Raw genomic sequence first — 14,675 nt, forward strand, 5'->3', positions numbered from 1 at the left:
ATTACAAATGCATGTGAGTTGTGAATAATGTGCTAAGATGTAACCTTATTACTGTGTTAAAGGTAAATAGCCCTAAGCTTATGTGTTAGCCATGAGAGAGTTCTCCTGCTATGCTGGGAGAATATTTTGTGAGCAGAGAGTCAGTATTAACAGCTCTCATTCTGCTGAGAAAAGAACTCCGACTGAAATTTTTTTCTTCTTGTCATACCCTTATTTGGGGTTACTGTCTCTTGTCTACTTTGGGCCAGTGATTCTTTGGCTGTTTTATCATATTCTGAATTACTCTGGATGGGCACATGGTCCAACCCACAATTGTGGGGGGCACAAGACCACTGTGAAGCAGGAACCTGCCTTCTCCTGTGTTGCCCCAGGCCTTCAAACAGTGCTTGGGCTGCTCCCATTGGCTTTCCAGTTATGTGTCCCTAAGTGCAGGGAGGCTTGGGCCTGTGGTATCTGCCTCAGTAAGTGTTCAGAAGCAAATTAATGATGGCTAAGAGGAACCCAAGTGTTCAGTCTGTGGGTCAAAGATGCTTCTTCTTTTGGAGTGACTCTCATGCGGTCACAAAGAATCGTTGCAAAATCTTGTTTGAAGGGTCTTTTGAGGGGGAGGGAGGAAAGAGGTCTTGTTTTTCACTGGAGGGGGAGGGGTGGGAAGTTGTTCACTTTTTTTTTTCTTTCCTTCCACAGACCTCTTTTGGGGAATTTTTAAGTCGTTTGATTTGCTGTCACAGTAAGAATGCCTCACAGAACAAAATTTATTTCTCAAAGCAGAAGGGACTATCTTAAAACAAAATCTCCATTCTTAGCTTTCTCCATTTCTTTCACATTGGAGACTGCAAGCCATGCTGGCTCAGCATCAAGCTGCCCAAAACTTTCCTATCTTCTTGCAGCTGCTTCTCCATCAGGAGGGTTAAAAGAAGTCTTGTGAAGTGGATTCATCCAGAATATCTCTGCTTTGGGGATTTGCCTTAATTTTTATCCCTGGCTGATTGTAACTGTACTGCTGGAACTCCTTTGTGGAGCCCATCTGCATGAATTACATTACTCCTGCTTGAAATCAGAGCAGGTTGTGTCAGTGTAAATTGCAGCTGTCTGAATGCACCAAACTCCTAGGTTGCTTTTTTTTCTCCAGTTAGGATAAAAATTAATCCCCAGGGTAGAGGAAATCCTGAAGCATAGGCAGCCTTTTCCTTCCCTTGTTTTCACTGTAGCTGGTGGGGGAGTGGTAATTCCCATTGACCGTTCCTCCCAAAAAAAGAATAAGATGTAGTTTCTTTTGTCCTACTGTAGCAATGGTGGTGAGTTGTTAATGTTCACTTATTTTTTTATGCCAATTTATGACTGAATATTAAAAAAAAAAACACCTTGGTCTCCTGAGGGAGACACGGGCAATAAACACACGGGCAAAAGGAACCAGTGAAGTATAATCCTAGTATTGTGCAGTAACTTTCACAATAAGTGGAGTGAAACTTCACAACAAACATGCTAAATGTGTAGGACTTCCACTCCACTCACTGGAACTGTAGTTCCAGTTATGGCTGCTTTGTGAGTGGGCTTCTCCTCTGTCATGGTGCCCTGAAAGTAGGAAAAGGAATGCAGAGCCTGAGTTCATGCCAGGTTTGGTGCCTGAAGTAAGACCTCATGTTGAGATCTGTTTTAAAAGGCTAATTGCAACTGCTGGGAAAAAAATTTATAAATCAATCTGTAGAAACATTACTTGCGGTGTTTGCTTGAGTGCTTAACGTACGCTATGGGAACTGTTTTCCTCTCTGATTATTTGAACATGTTGGGTTTTCTTCCTTTCCTTTCTGCATTTCCTTTTCAAGTTTCTCAAACTGAATGACAGGAGCAGTGAGGAATTAGGGGCTCCTGGTGGGGCAGGGCTGGGCCTCACTGCCAGGGCTTGACAGGGAGGCCCTGTGAGGGAGCAGGGCACCAGAGGCAGCTGTTGATGCCTACCAAGAGCAAACTTTGTCCAAGAGCGAAAACTGTGGCACTTGTGCAGATGGAGAGATATTGATGCCTATTGGTAGGACTGGGTATTGATAGATGTCATTCCCTAGCAACACGTCTGGTAATGGACACTTGCCAAGGCCTCTTGATATTGTGAACGGTCAACTTTGGTCATCAGGGCATACTGAGAGCAGAATCAGTGTGAAAATGCAGGCTATAGATGCCAGTTGAGATGGAGAGTTATCAATGGTCCAAGCAGAAAAACTATGGATGGCTGTGGAGATGGAGACATCTCTCCATCTGTGGAGAAGTATCTGTGCTTATTGATAAGGATCAATGTCAATGCCTATTGATAAGGATAGGCATTCCTAGGGATGGATATTGAGAGGTGTTGATGTCGATAGTCGTTGACGCCTACTGAGCGCAAAGTCGGTCTAAGAGCAAGAGCTATATATGGCTTTGGAGCTCGAGAGGTATTGATGCGTTTTGACAGGGCTAGATATCTGTAGATGTTGTTTCCTTGCTACACGTCTGGTAATCGATACTCAGCAAGGCCTCTTGATATGGTGAATCGTCAATTTTGATAGTTGTCAGTGCATCTTGAGAGCAGAATTGTTGCATGAATGAAGGCTGCAGATGCCAGTGGAGATGGAGAGTTATCGATGGTCCAATGGGAAAAGCTATAGATGGATATGGAGATTGAGAAGTATCCCTTTCTATTGATAGAGATGGATGTCAAGAGGTATTGATGTCAATAGTTGTTGATGCTTACCAAGAGCAAAGTCGTCTGAGAACGAAAGCTAGAGTTGCATATGCAGATCAAGAGGTATTGATGCTTATTGATAGTGCTGGGAATCTATTCATGTTATTCCCTAGTGATATGCCTGGTAATTGATACTTGGGGGGCGGGGGGCACCTCCTGATGTGGTGAATGGTCAACTGGGCTATATGCTCCATCCCACCTAACCCTAACCCAGGCTGTGATCTCAGGCGGGGCCTCAACTGGAGCCCTCCAGCCCCCTTCCTGGCTGAAATGAAAAAGTTGTGCTGGGACCAATATTGGTGCAGCCCCACATTTCCTTTGGCATGCCCTTTGCAGCCCCACTCCATGTGGGGCTCTATGTTTTCTCTCTCTCCAGCCCCAACCCTAACCTGGACCATGATCTCAGGTGAGACCTCAACCTGAGCCCTCCAGCCCTCTCTCTGGTTGATACGAAAAGGTTGTCCTGAGAGATTGTGCATGAATGTGTTCCCACAAGGCTGGATTCGTAGACATTTAGGGTATGACTGTTAAATTAGACAATGCCCAGAAGGACTCCTGAACTTGGTTGACCATATCAGCAAACTTAGGATGGTTCCTGGTCCAGTTTTCATACATATCAGCTAGCATGCTCTCAATACCTACAGACATTTCAGGAGTTAGAACTGCCCACTCTCAATAACTACTTTGGGTGCACCCACCCTTTTTTGGAAGCTTAGAGAATTCATTATTGTAGACCCAGATAGATTTTGCTGCTTGACCTCAATGATCACAAATGTTCCTGGGCCCATTTAATTTCTGAGAATAGATACAACCTTGATGATTGCCGTAAGTTAGACACTAAGAGTGAAGTACAAATACCTAGAAACAGTCATCTAGTGCCATTTGGTAAACCCTCAAGTGTCCCTCTTGGCCTCCTGTTGCTGCTCCAAAAGGATGGAAGGATATTACCCTCCTGTAGATTCTGTGACGTATCTGCCAGCCCCACACAAATGTTTCAGATGCACTAGGGCATCTCAGATAGCATTAGATACTTAGTACTCAATCTAGCTGACTAGACATAAGGGTGGTATTCACTTTCAGATTAAGATACCTACATAGGGGAATGCCATTACATTAGTTCCCATTGCAGCCAATTGAAATTGAGTCAGTTTACTCAAAGGAGTCTAGAAAGCTATTTGGCTAAAAAAAATTGTGGGTGTCTATTTTAAGGTAAGATGTCCATGTTGACCATAATCGCTAGTGATTATAATGGGATCTCAGACACTCAGCTCACATGTCACCTACAATGCAGACACCTACTTTTGAGTGACTGAATCCAGAGATGAATCCTTTCCTAAATGGCTGATATAGCAGCTTCTTGGTTCACTTTACAATGCACTACTAATCAAAGGCCAAACAAGTAGTGGAAGAAGTAGATTGTCTAGCAGGAAAACACCACCAGAACTCCACAAAGAGGAAAAGCTGACTTTCCTGCACTCTCCAAGCCCTTCCAACTTATCCTATGGTTCTTTCCTCCCTGTGAGAAGATCTCAGCGTTGAGTTGTCAAACTGTGATTGAAACGATTTAGTACTGTTACACAGCAACACTCTTAGGATGAATGATACCAAAGATAGTCAAGAAGACAGAGCTGCCTCTTCTCCTAGGACATAGGTAAGTGGGCATCTTGCAAGCAACCCTGGGAAGCTCTGTTGGTTGCCTCTGATCAGAGGGAGTTGGGGCCCTTGTTCCAGCTGACCCTTGATTAGGGAGCGTCAAGCACCCTGTTAGCCAGTGCTAGGGAGAGGCCTATATAAGAGCCAGGCCTAGAGTATAGCTCCCAGAGGCAGCCAACAGATTCAGGAGTTGGTGCAGAAGGGTTCCTTGTCTCCTTAGAGTAGGATACGCTTCCTCTGCTATGGCTGTGACACACCACAGAGTGCATTTTCCAGTAGCTGTAGGACTTGCTGTGTCAGAGGCTTCCACCCAGACAGACCTTCTGATGGAGCATGCAGCTCTGCAAGTCTCAAGCTGCAGGGAGTGCCTGGGACCTTTCCTTGAGGCTGGGGCTGACAATCAGCTTTTCCGTGTAAGATGTACTGTTTTTGGTGAGTTGTGCCACGAGATCAAGGAGTTAGGGGAGGAAGTCAGCAGGTTGCGTAGCATCCAAGAGGATGAGTTAGAGATGGATAGGATATTGTCAGAGACCCTACAGCTTCAAGAGTCTCAACCCCCAACTGCAGCAGAGACACAGTCAGGGTCTGTGCCTTGTGGGACAGTAAGTGCCAACTCTGAAGAAGGTGAAGGCTGGAAACTTCACTTCTTGTATGAGGAGGAAGGCTCCTGCTCCTCCTGAAGGCTTGCAGCTGATGAACAGGTTCACTACCCTTCAAGCTGAGGAGGAGCTGGGCATGGTTTCATGTGGAGCATCTGGGCTGACAGATCCTGCGCCACACAAGAGCACCCAGAGGAAGCAGTAAGTGATTGTAGTGGGCGACTTCCTGCTGCTGGGGACAGAGGCACCCTTCTCCTGACCTGAGCTCCTGTCTAGAGAGACTTGCTGCTTGCTGGGGGCTTGGATCCAAGATGTCATAGAGAGACTGCCAAAGCTCACTCACACCCCTGACTACTACCTCTTGCTGCTCTTCCATGTAGGCACCAATGATACTGCCAAGGGGAACTTGGAATATATCAAATGTGACTACGGAGCTCTGGAGGTAGTGGTCAGGGCATGGGGGTCCAGGTGGTTTTCTTCTCGATCCTGCCAGTGAGGGAGAAGGATGGGAGGAGGAGTAGACAGATTCTGTGAGTTAACTACTGGCTGCACAGCTGGTGTTGGCAACAGGGTTTTGGTTTCTGTGACCTGTTTGAAGATCGATATCTGCTTGGGAGAGATGGGATCCACCTCACTAAATGGGGCACACATATCTTTGCCAAGAGGCTGGCCAACCTGGTAAGGAGGGTTTTAAACCAGGAAAGATGGGAGAAGGGAAGAGTTATAGAGACCATGGCGTCAACAAAACAGGGCTCAACTGGGGATACCTCAAGCATTTGCATGCAGGTAAGGAAATGCCTACAAGACAAGACTATGGAGAAGCCTCTTGCACCCCTTCTGGGAAAACAGCACATTTGGATGCCTCTCTGAAATGCCTGTACAGAAATGCACCCAGCATGGGGAAGAAACAGGAAGAGTTAGACGTCTGTGCGCGGTTGCAGGGCTATGATTTTGCTGGTATTATTGTGACGTGGTGGGATAGCTTGCATGACAGGAATGTTGCAACAGATGGCTACAGGCTCTTTAGGAAGGACAGGCTAGGAAGGTGAGGAGGGGGAGTTGCCTTTTATGTGAGAAAGCAGCTGAAATGTATGGAGGTCTGCCTAGGGGCAGATGATGGGCTGGCTGAGAGCTCGTTAGTAAGGCTTAAGGGGCAGAATAGCATGGTGACACTGTGGGCATTTGCCATCTGATCAGGAAGAAGTAGATGAGGCATTCTACAGACAGCTGGAAGTAGCCTCATGGTCACAGGCCCTAGTTCTCATTGGGAACTTTAACCACCCTGATGTCTGCTGGAAAGGCAACACAGCTAGGCACAAACAATCCAGGAGGTTCTTGGAAAGGATTGATGATGACTGTGACACAGGAGATAGAGGACTTTATGACACAGGAGATAGAGAAGCCAACAAGGAGAGGTGTGCTGCTGGACCTTGTACTAACAAACAAGGAAGGGCTGTCTGGAGACGTGAAGGTTGGGGGCAGCCTTGGCTGCAGTGAGCATGAGATGGTGGAGTTCAGGATCCTGTGAGGAGGAAGCAGGGCAAAAAGTAGAATCACAACCCTGGACTTCAGGAGAGCAAACGCTGGCCTCTTCAGGGACCTTCTTGGAAGAATCCCATGGGATAGGGTCCTAGAAGGAAGAGGAGTGCAAGAAAGCTTGTTGAAGGCTCAGAGACAAAAGTTGTCATGGGAGCACCCTTGGTGGAGCAGTACATGTCCTTTGGCATGCCCTTTGCACCCCCACTCCACGGGGGGGCTCTACACTTTATCACTCTCCAAACCCTAACCCTAACCCTAACCCTAACTTGAACCCTCAGCAGGGGTGGGACCTGCACCTCAACCTACCAACCCCAGTGAAGGCCCAGACACAAATGTTGCCATGGGAGCACACTTGGTGGAGCAGTACATGTCCTTTGGCATGCCCTTTGCAGCCCCACTCCACAGGGGGCTCTATGCTTCATCACTCTCCAAACCCTAACCCTAACCCTAACCGTAACCCTTAGCAGAAGCGGGACCTGCACCTCAACCTACCAGCCCCGGTGAGGACCCAGACACAAAAGTTGCCGTGGGAGCACACTTGGTGTAGCGGTACATGTCCTTTCGCATGCCCTTTGCAGCCTCCTCCACGGGGGGCTCTATGCTTCATCACTCTCCTAACCCTAACCCTAACCTTAACCCTAACCCTAAAACTCATCAGGTGCAGGACCTGCACCTCAACCTACCAAACCTGGTGAGGGCCCAGACACAGAAGCTGCCGTGGGAGCACACTTGGTGGAGCGGTACATGTCCTTTGCCATGCCCCTTGCAGCCATACTCCTTGGGGGGGCTTGACGCTTTTTCACTCTCCAAACACTAACCCTAACCCTAACCCTAACCCTAACCCTCAGCAGGGGCAGGACTTGCACCTCAACCTACCAACCCCAGTCAAGGCGCAGAGGCAGGAGTTGCCATGGGAACACACTTGGTGTAGCAGTACATATCCTTTGGCATGCCCTTTGCAGCCCCACTGCAAGGGGGCGCTACACTTTATCACTTTCCAAACCCTAATCCTAACCCTAACCCTAACCTTAAAACTCAGCAGGGGCACGACCTGCTCCTCAACCTACCAACCCCGGTGAGGGCCCAGAGACAAAGCTTGCCATGGTAGCACCCTTGGTGTAGCGGTACATATCCTTTGGCATGCCCTTTGCAGCCCTACTCCATGGGGAGGGCTCTACGCTTCATCACTCTCCAAACCCTAACCCTAACCTTAACCCTAATCCTCAGCAGGGGCAGGACCTGCACCTCAACCTACCAACCCCAGTGAAGGCCCAGACACAAAATTTGCCATGGGAGCACACTTGGTGGAGCCGTACATGTCCTTTGGCATGCCCTTTGCAGCCCCACTCCACAGGGGGCTCTACGTTTCATCACTCTCCGAAACGTAACCTTAACCCTAATGTTAACCCTAACTACAGGCATGAGATGGACCCGAACCTACGAGCCCCGGTTCTGGAAGGAATATAGAGTAGGTAGCGATGGGGCTAGGAAGGCCGCAGCCCATTTGATGTTGAATGTGGTGAGGAATGTCAAGGACAGAAAGACAGTCTTCTTTAAATACATTAGTAACAAAAGAAAGGCTAGGAAAAATGTGGGCCCACTGCTGAATGGGGCAGAGGCTCTGATGGCAAAGAATACAGTGAAGGAGAGATACTGAATGCCTTCTTTCCTTCAGTCTTTACCAGTAAGACTGGCCCTGAGGAATCCCAGATCCTGGAGATCTGGGTGAATGTCTGGAGAAAGGAAGACTTTTCCTTGATGGAGGAGGATTGGATTAGAGATTTTTTAGGCAAACTGGACATCCGCAAGTCCATGAGCCCTGATGTGATACACCCATGAGTGTTGAGGGAGCTGGCTGATGTCACTGCAAGGCCACTCTCAATCATCTTTGAAGGGTCATGGAGAGCAGGAGAGGTGCCTGAGGACTGGAAGAAAGCACATGTCACTCCAGTCTTCAAAAAGGGCAAGAAGGAGGACCCAGGCAACTACAGACCAGTCAGCCTCACCTCCATCCCTGGAAAGGTCATGAAGCAGCTCATCCTGGACACCATTTCCAAGCATGTGAAGAATAAGAGGGTGATCAACAACAGTCAGCATGGATTCACAAAGAGGAAATCATGCTTAACCAACCTGATAGCCTTCTCAGATGGGATGACTGGCTAGGTAGATGAGGGGACAGCAGTGGATGTGGCCTACCTGCACTTCAGTAAGGCTTCTGACACTGTCTCCCATAATATCCTTATAGGCAAGCTGATGAACTATGGGCTAGAGAAGCAGACAGTGAGGTGGACTGAAAGTTGGCTGAACAGCAGAGCTCAGAGGGTTGTGATCAGTGGCAAAAAGTCTAGTTGGAGGCCAGTGGTGTCCCCCAGGGGTCAGTACTGGGTCCAGTGTCATTCAATTTATTTATCAATGACCGGGATGAAGGGACAGAGTGCACCCTCAGCAAGTTTGCTGATGATACAAGACTGGAAGGAGTGGCCAATAGACCAGAGGGCTGTGCTGCCATTCAGAGGGACCTCAACAGACTCGAGAGATGGACAATGTGAGGACAAATGCTATAGATGCCAATTGAAATGAAAAGTTATTGATGGTCTGAGTGGAAAAGCTAGAGATGGCTGTGGAGATCGAGAGCTATTGATGCCTACCGATAGAGATCTATATCAAGAGGTATTGATACCAACAATATCAATCCCTATCGATAGGTATGGAAATCAAAAGTCATCATTAGGGGTCGATATTGAGGGGTATTGATGTTGATAGTGGTCGATGCCTACCAAGATCAAACTTGGTCCAAGACCAAGAGTTATAGATGCCTGTGGAGACCAAGAGGTATTGATAGTTATCCCTATATTGATAGGGATCGATATTGAATGGTATCGGTACTGATCAATTTTGTTCCTTATAGATAGGTATGGAAATCAATATGCACAGATAGGGATTGATTTCAAGAGGTATTGATGTTGACAGTTGTCAATGCCTATTGAGAGGAAATTCGGTCCTGGTGAGAAAGCTATAGTTGGCTGTGGAGATTGAAAGGTACCCTATTAATAGGTATGGAGATTGATAGGGATGGATATCGAGAGGTATTGAGGTCAATAGTTGTTGATGTCTACTGAGAGCCAACTTGGTCTGAGAGCAAAATCTTGGGCACCTGTGGAGTTTTGAGAGGTATTAATGTGTATCGATAGGGCTGGATATCTATAGATGTTGTTCTCTGGTGATACATCTGGTAATTGATACTCAGTGTGGCCTCTCAGTATTGTGAACTGCCAAGTTTGATAGTCATCGGTGCATCCCAAGAGCAGAATCAGTGCAAGAACGAAAGCTGCAGATGCCAGTGGAGATCAAGAGTTATCGATGGTCAGAGAGGAAAAGCTACAGATGGCTTCTGAGATCGAGAGGTATCAACGTCTATCAATAGAGCCAGGGTGGGGACCGGGGGTCCTGTGGCTGGTCAGGGCTGGAGCCTGCCACTGCTGCAGCGTCGTGGGACAGGGACTGATGGCCAGGGACAGCTGAAAGAAGGGCTTGGGCTGGGCAATGTGGGGGTGCCTCTGGGGCCCCAATACTGAAGGCTCATTTTCTTTGGGTTTTAGAAGTATACTGATTTTTTCCATTTCAGCAAACAATTAAGCAGTACCCTGATGTTCTGGGCACATGAAATAAGGTGCAGAATTCAATTGTTGCTGTATTATTGTATTCCACAAACCAATCTTTCATCATTTGAAAAAATGCAGCTGAATAGAATTTTAGTTCTTAGATTTGTAAACAAGAGCTTTCCTCTATGAACACAATGTAGCTGATAAAATTCTCTGCCTAGATCTGCATAACCCTGTGAAAATATCTCCAGGGATGCATAGTGTTGCCATTCATCTCAGTGGTGTATTTCTTCAGAAACCTAACAATAAAAATGTAATTTTCAGCAGTATTCATTAGTTAGCTCCTGATTATTCTGACAGAAAGGAGTGACATAATGGTTCTATCCCCAAAACTCTCTCCTTAATTCAAAGTCATTTCCTGTGCATGCTGGGTTGTTAAAAAGTCAGTCTTTCTTTTCTCTGCAACTTCTGCTTTTTCCTTTGGCATGCTGTGTGGGAATAGTCTTTACCAGCTCTTGCTATTAGTTGCATGAGCAGAATAAAACTGAAGTATGCTAGTATCCCCTGAAGGAACAGGAAGTATGTGCCTCCTGGGAGGAACAGCAATGACAAAATCATTCTTTTTTATTTTTTTAGTAATGAAATGTGCTAGCATTTTAATATTGCCAAACCTTAAGAGAATTTTGTCAGATCTTAAGAATACAGGGGAACAGAAAAGATATCAGATTTCACTACATCTTGTCCACTAATCTTTTTGTTATAATTTGTTGTTATAGAGAATGTTAAAAAGCTCAGCCTTGGATTCCAAGGCTATTCTTTTTAGCAGCAATAGTTTGTAGCTCAGGACCAAACTTTTTAAGAAACTCATTATAATTAACATTGTCAGTAAAACATACAATGGGGGATTTAGGTAAGGGAAAAATTACCAAGGTAATATTATACTTAATATTTTTAGATTTAATAACAATTTACATTCGCCTAAAAGCATATATGGACCATATGTTGTTCATAGCAACAGTGAAGATGTGGAAATTGCTTGGGTGCATTTGCATTGTAATTGTATGAATTCAGACTTCCTTGGGGTCTCCTAGGCCCCATAATGTCTGTGCTTCTTGCAATCAAGGCATATAACCCTGCAACGCTCTGACGAGACAGAGAATAGCTAAAACTCCCCTATCACAGATGGGAAGATGGATCACTAAGAGATGGCTACAACAGGATTTTGCAGTGCTTTGTTTTTGTCCTGTTGCTAGCAGACAGATGCCTCGTGCCATAGGTGATCCTACAGAGGTTGAGGTTGTTGTTCTTCAATTGAAAGGCTGCGACTGAAGGAACCTGCTCAGGTAAGAATTTAGAGAAAAGCTCCTTATTGTCTAAAGATGCCCTTCCAAACTTTGCATAGTAGTTAAATTCAGTTTCTGCTGTCTGTTGGGGTTATCTACATCACCAAACTGAAGAGCTGGTTGGTTCCAGATCAGCTCTCAGCTGCACAAGGGCCTGTTATTACCAGAAAAGACTGGATTACACACATGCACACACACCCCAGGCTTTGGAGATGCCTTCAACACCCATCTTCTAATACCTAAATACCTTTAAACAATCTTCAGGGACTTATTGCTGGAAATAACAGCTGATATACTGGCAAGAAGAAAACCCCAATGTGAACATTGAATCTTGACTAATAGCATCCAAGCAACAGCTGTGTTTGTGTGTGTGTTTTCAAATGAACCTCAACAAACAGAGTATTCTTCTCTAAACCCTTTTATAGTGTATGTTGAAGTTCTATGTAAGACTTTTCATGTCCTTATGTGGCTATTTCTGACACAACCTGGTGAAAAATCAATACTTGGCCACAGTTATAGCATGTATGTTTATAAGGTCTGTGAGACACTGAACCTCTCTTCTGGCTCCTGGCATCTTACAGGACAGTCAGCATCCATCAGATGTCAGCATCTTAGAGGAGGCTCTCAGCTCCTTAGAGGCATTTGTCCTTTTTACAAAGCTCTGTGTCATAACCTCCAGCATTCTGAGGGGGCTCCAAATAGTTTTAGTAATTTACATTAGTGAATTTGCTTAGTTTAGCCACATAGCTTAGTTTGGAAACCATCTGCAAGTAATCATGACCTCCCATTTAGTGTTTTGCTGTATCACCTTATGCCAGGCATGCTGGAGGTGGAAATAATTGCATGTATCAGGAGCCAACTTTGCTATATAAAATGAAAAAAAAAAAACCCACTATCACCAGCAGCAGCAAAACAACCATCGTCTATTATTTTTCTCTTGGCACTATTAAAATTAAATTGAACAGAATCCATGACTTCTGAATGAATATATGCTCTTTTCAAAATACAAATTTCCCGAACTTTGTGTCAAGTTTCTTTTTGTCTGATGGGAGCTGACTGCAGTGGTCGGGTGCAGGTTGATACCACATTCTGAATTCAGTGTTCTTGAACTGACCTTCAGATATAAAAGAATATGTGAGTGTATGTGGAGGGGGGGAGGAGGATCAGGGATGCATTGGAAGCAGAGTGATGGAGAAATAAGGGAAGGATTGTAGTGCAAACAGAGGATGACTCCAGGGATCATTTCAGACCATAAGCTGTAATAAGTCATCTTTGTTGCAGAGAGTGTGGGCTTGTTTTCTCTTGTGCTGGCAGTGTCTAGGCACTGAATCGCCCTGTTCCTAGCTAGTTACCCTACAAGGAACGGTATGGATCCCTGCTGGTCTTGTTGGAGGGAGAGGGTTTCTGTGTTTGATCAGGAGCGCTTGTATAAGAGAAATGTGTTGAACTTTTCAGAAATAGACCTTTTGTAGCAACAAAATTGATTGTGCTTGTCCTTTTAAAAGCCCTGCGCAGTTAATGTAAAGGATTTAGCTATTTTGGCTTCTGTTTCAATTAGCCACTCGTGTTATTGTTCACTGCATGCTTCATTTCTGTATTTGTAGGACTAAAAATGCATATGGATGTGGGTGGTAAGACCAGGAAGGCACTAATAAGTCTTAATTGCTCTGGCTGGTCCCACATGGTACCCCCACCTCCCTGCCCATTGCCCTGGAGCCCCATTGCCACTCAGCCTTGGTCATCCAGGCCCGACTTGAGCTGTGCCTATCTCCAACCCTGCTCCCTGCTGTGTGGTTTTCCTTCATTGACCTTGGACCTGATTTGTACCTTGTAAAATCTTACTGATTATATGTTCTGTGATTTTCTTGCTATTTTTTGAAGTAGCTGTGGATGCCCTTTTTTCAGCACTGAAGGCCTGGTTCCCAGTTAAAGAAATACCTCTTTTCATGGCAGAGATACCATGAGAGTGATGCTCAGCTAGACAAATTGCTATTGTATACATTATTTTAACCTTTTCAGTTCTGGGAATATCTGGAAGCATGTGATTAAGAGCCTTACTATGGTGGACTCTATGGGAAATGTAAGCTCTTCTAGCTATGGTCCTATAGGTGATCAAAAAAAAATGGGGGGGGGGGGGAGGAGGGTTGTGCTCACAATGACTTTCCCTGCTTTGCTGATTGTGCACAATCTAATCTTTGCAAGAATTTGTCAGTTATATGGAATATGCACTTTTCCATTATATGGGAGCACATCTCAAAGATGTCTAAAGAGGCTGTATGCTTGGGAACACATAATCTGCACTATACAGGAGTTAATAGTAAAGCTAGTCTGGTTTGGAGAGAGTAGCTGGTTGATGGCACAACTGTTAGAAAATACTGATGTGACATTGATACTTACAAGAAATTAATGAGGTTTTGGCTATTAGAATGAAATGATGAAATATGTTCACATGTAATTTCTAGAAATAATCAGTTTGTAAGCTTTGAGAGTGGTGATCAGTTATTGGGAACTCTGCCTCTGTTTCTCTTTTGATTACAGTCCAGCTTGGTAGAGACTTTATCAATGGGCAGCTCATGTGAAATGAGTAAATATCCAATATGAGCAAAGAAGCTGGGATCACAGCAAGCACAAAATGGGACCCACGTTGGCCATATACTCGGTGATTCCAGAAGGTAAATATGATGATTGCAGGAAGAAAAGTGCAGGTGTCCTCTGGGAAATAGTCCGGAAAGGTCAGAGTTTTAACGTGTTGGTGAGACACCACTGTGGAGCTTGCACAATCGTTACCAGTATTGTTCTTGCTAAATGTGCAAGCAATACAATTTTCAGAATTAACAATTTTGATCTCCTTTCTACTTAATCACTTTTGAAGTGCAGGTGAAAAATATCATAATACCTTGAAAGTTTGACTGTGAAAGGTTAAGGGGACTGGGAGTCTCACTCCTTAAGTCAAGGAGACAATAGCGATATGTAATCCGTCTGTACCAAAATGCACTGAACTCTGGTTTCTAGGCTGTAAAATGTTAATAATTAAATTTGTCTCCTTTGTGCTTAATGACCTGAAAAATGCTGAAGGAGGAAAGCGAAGTGTAGAAGATGGGTGATTAGATACATGACTGAGGAGAGGAAAAGCTGTCTCCTAACGGGTGTAAGCAGATGTTAGTGAAGCAGGAGCAAGAACTCCAGCTGAGGGGTATAGTAACAGGTACTACAACACTACATA

This window comes from Dromaius novaehollandiae, chromosome 2 (assembly GCF_036370855.1).
Source record: "Dromaius novaehollandiae isolate bDroNov1 chromosome 2, bDroNov1.hap1, whole genome shotgun sequence".
In the NCBI taxonomy this organism is placed as follows: Eukaryota; Metazoa; Chordata; class Aves; order Casuariiformes; family Dromaiidae; genus Dromaius; species Dromaius novaehollandiae.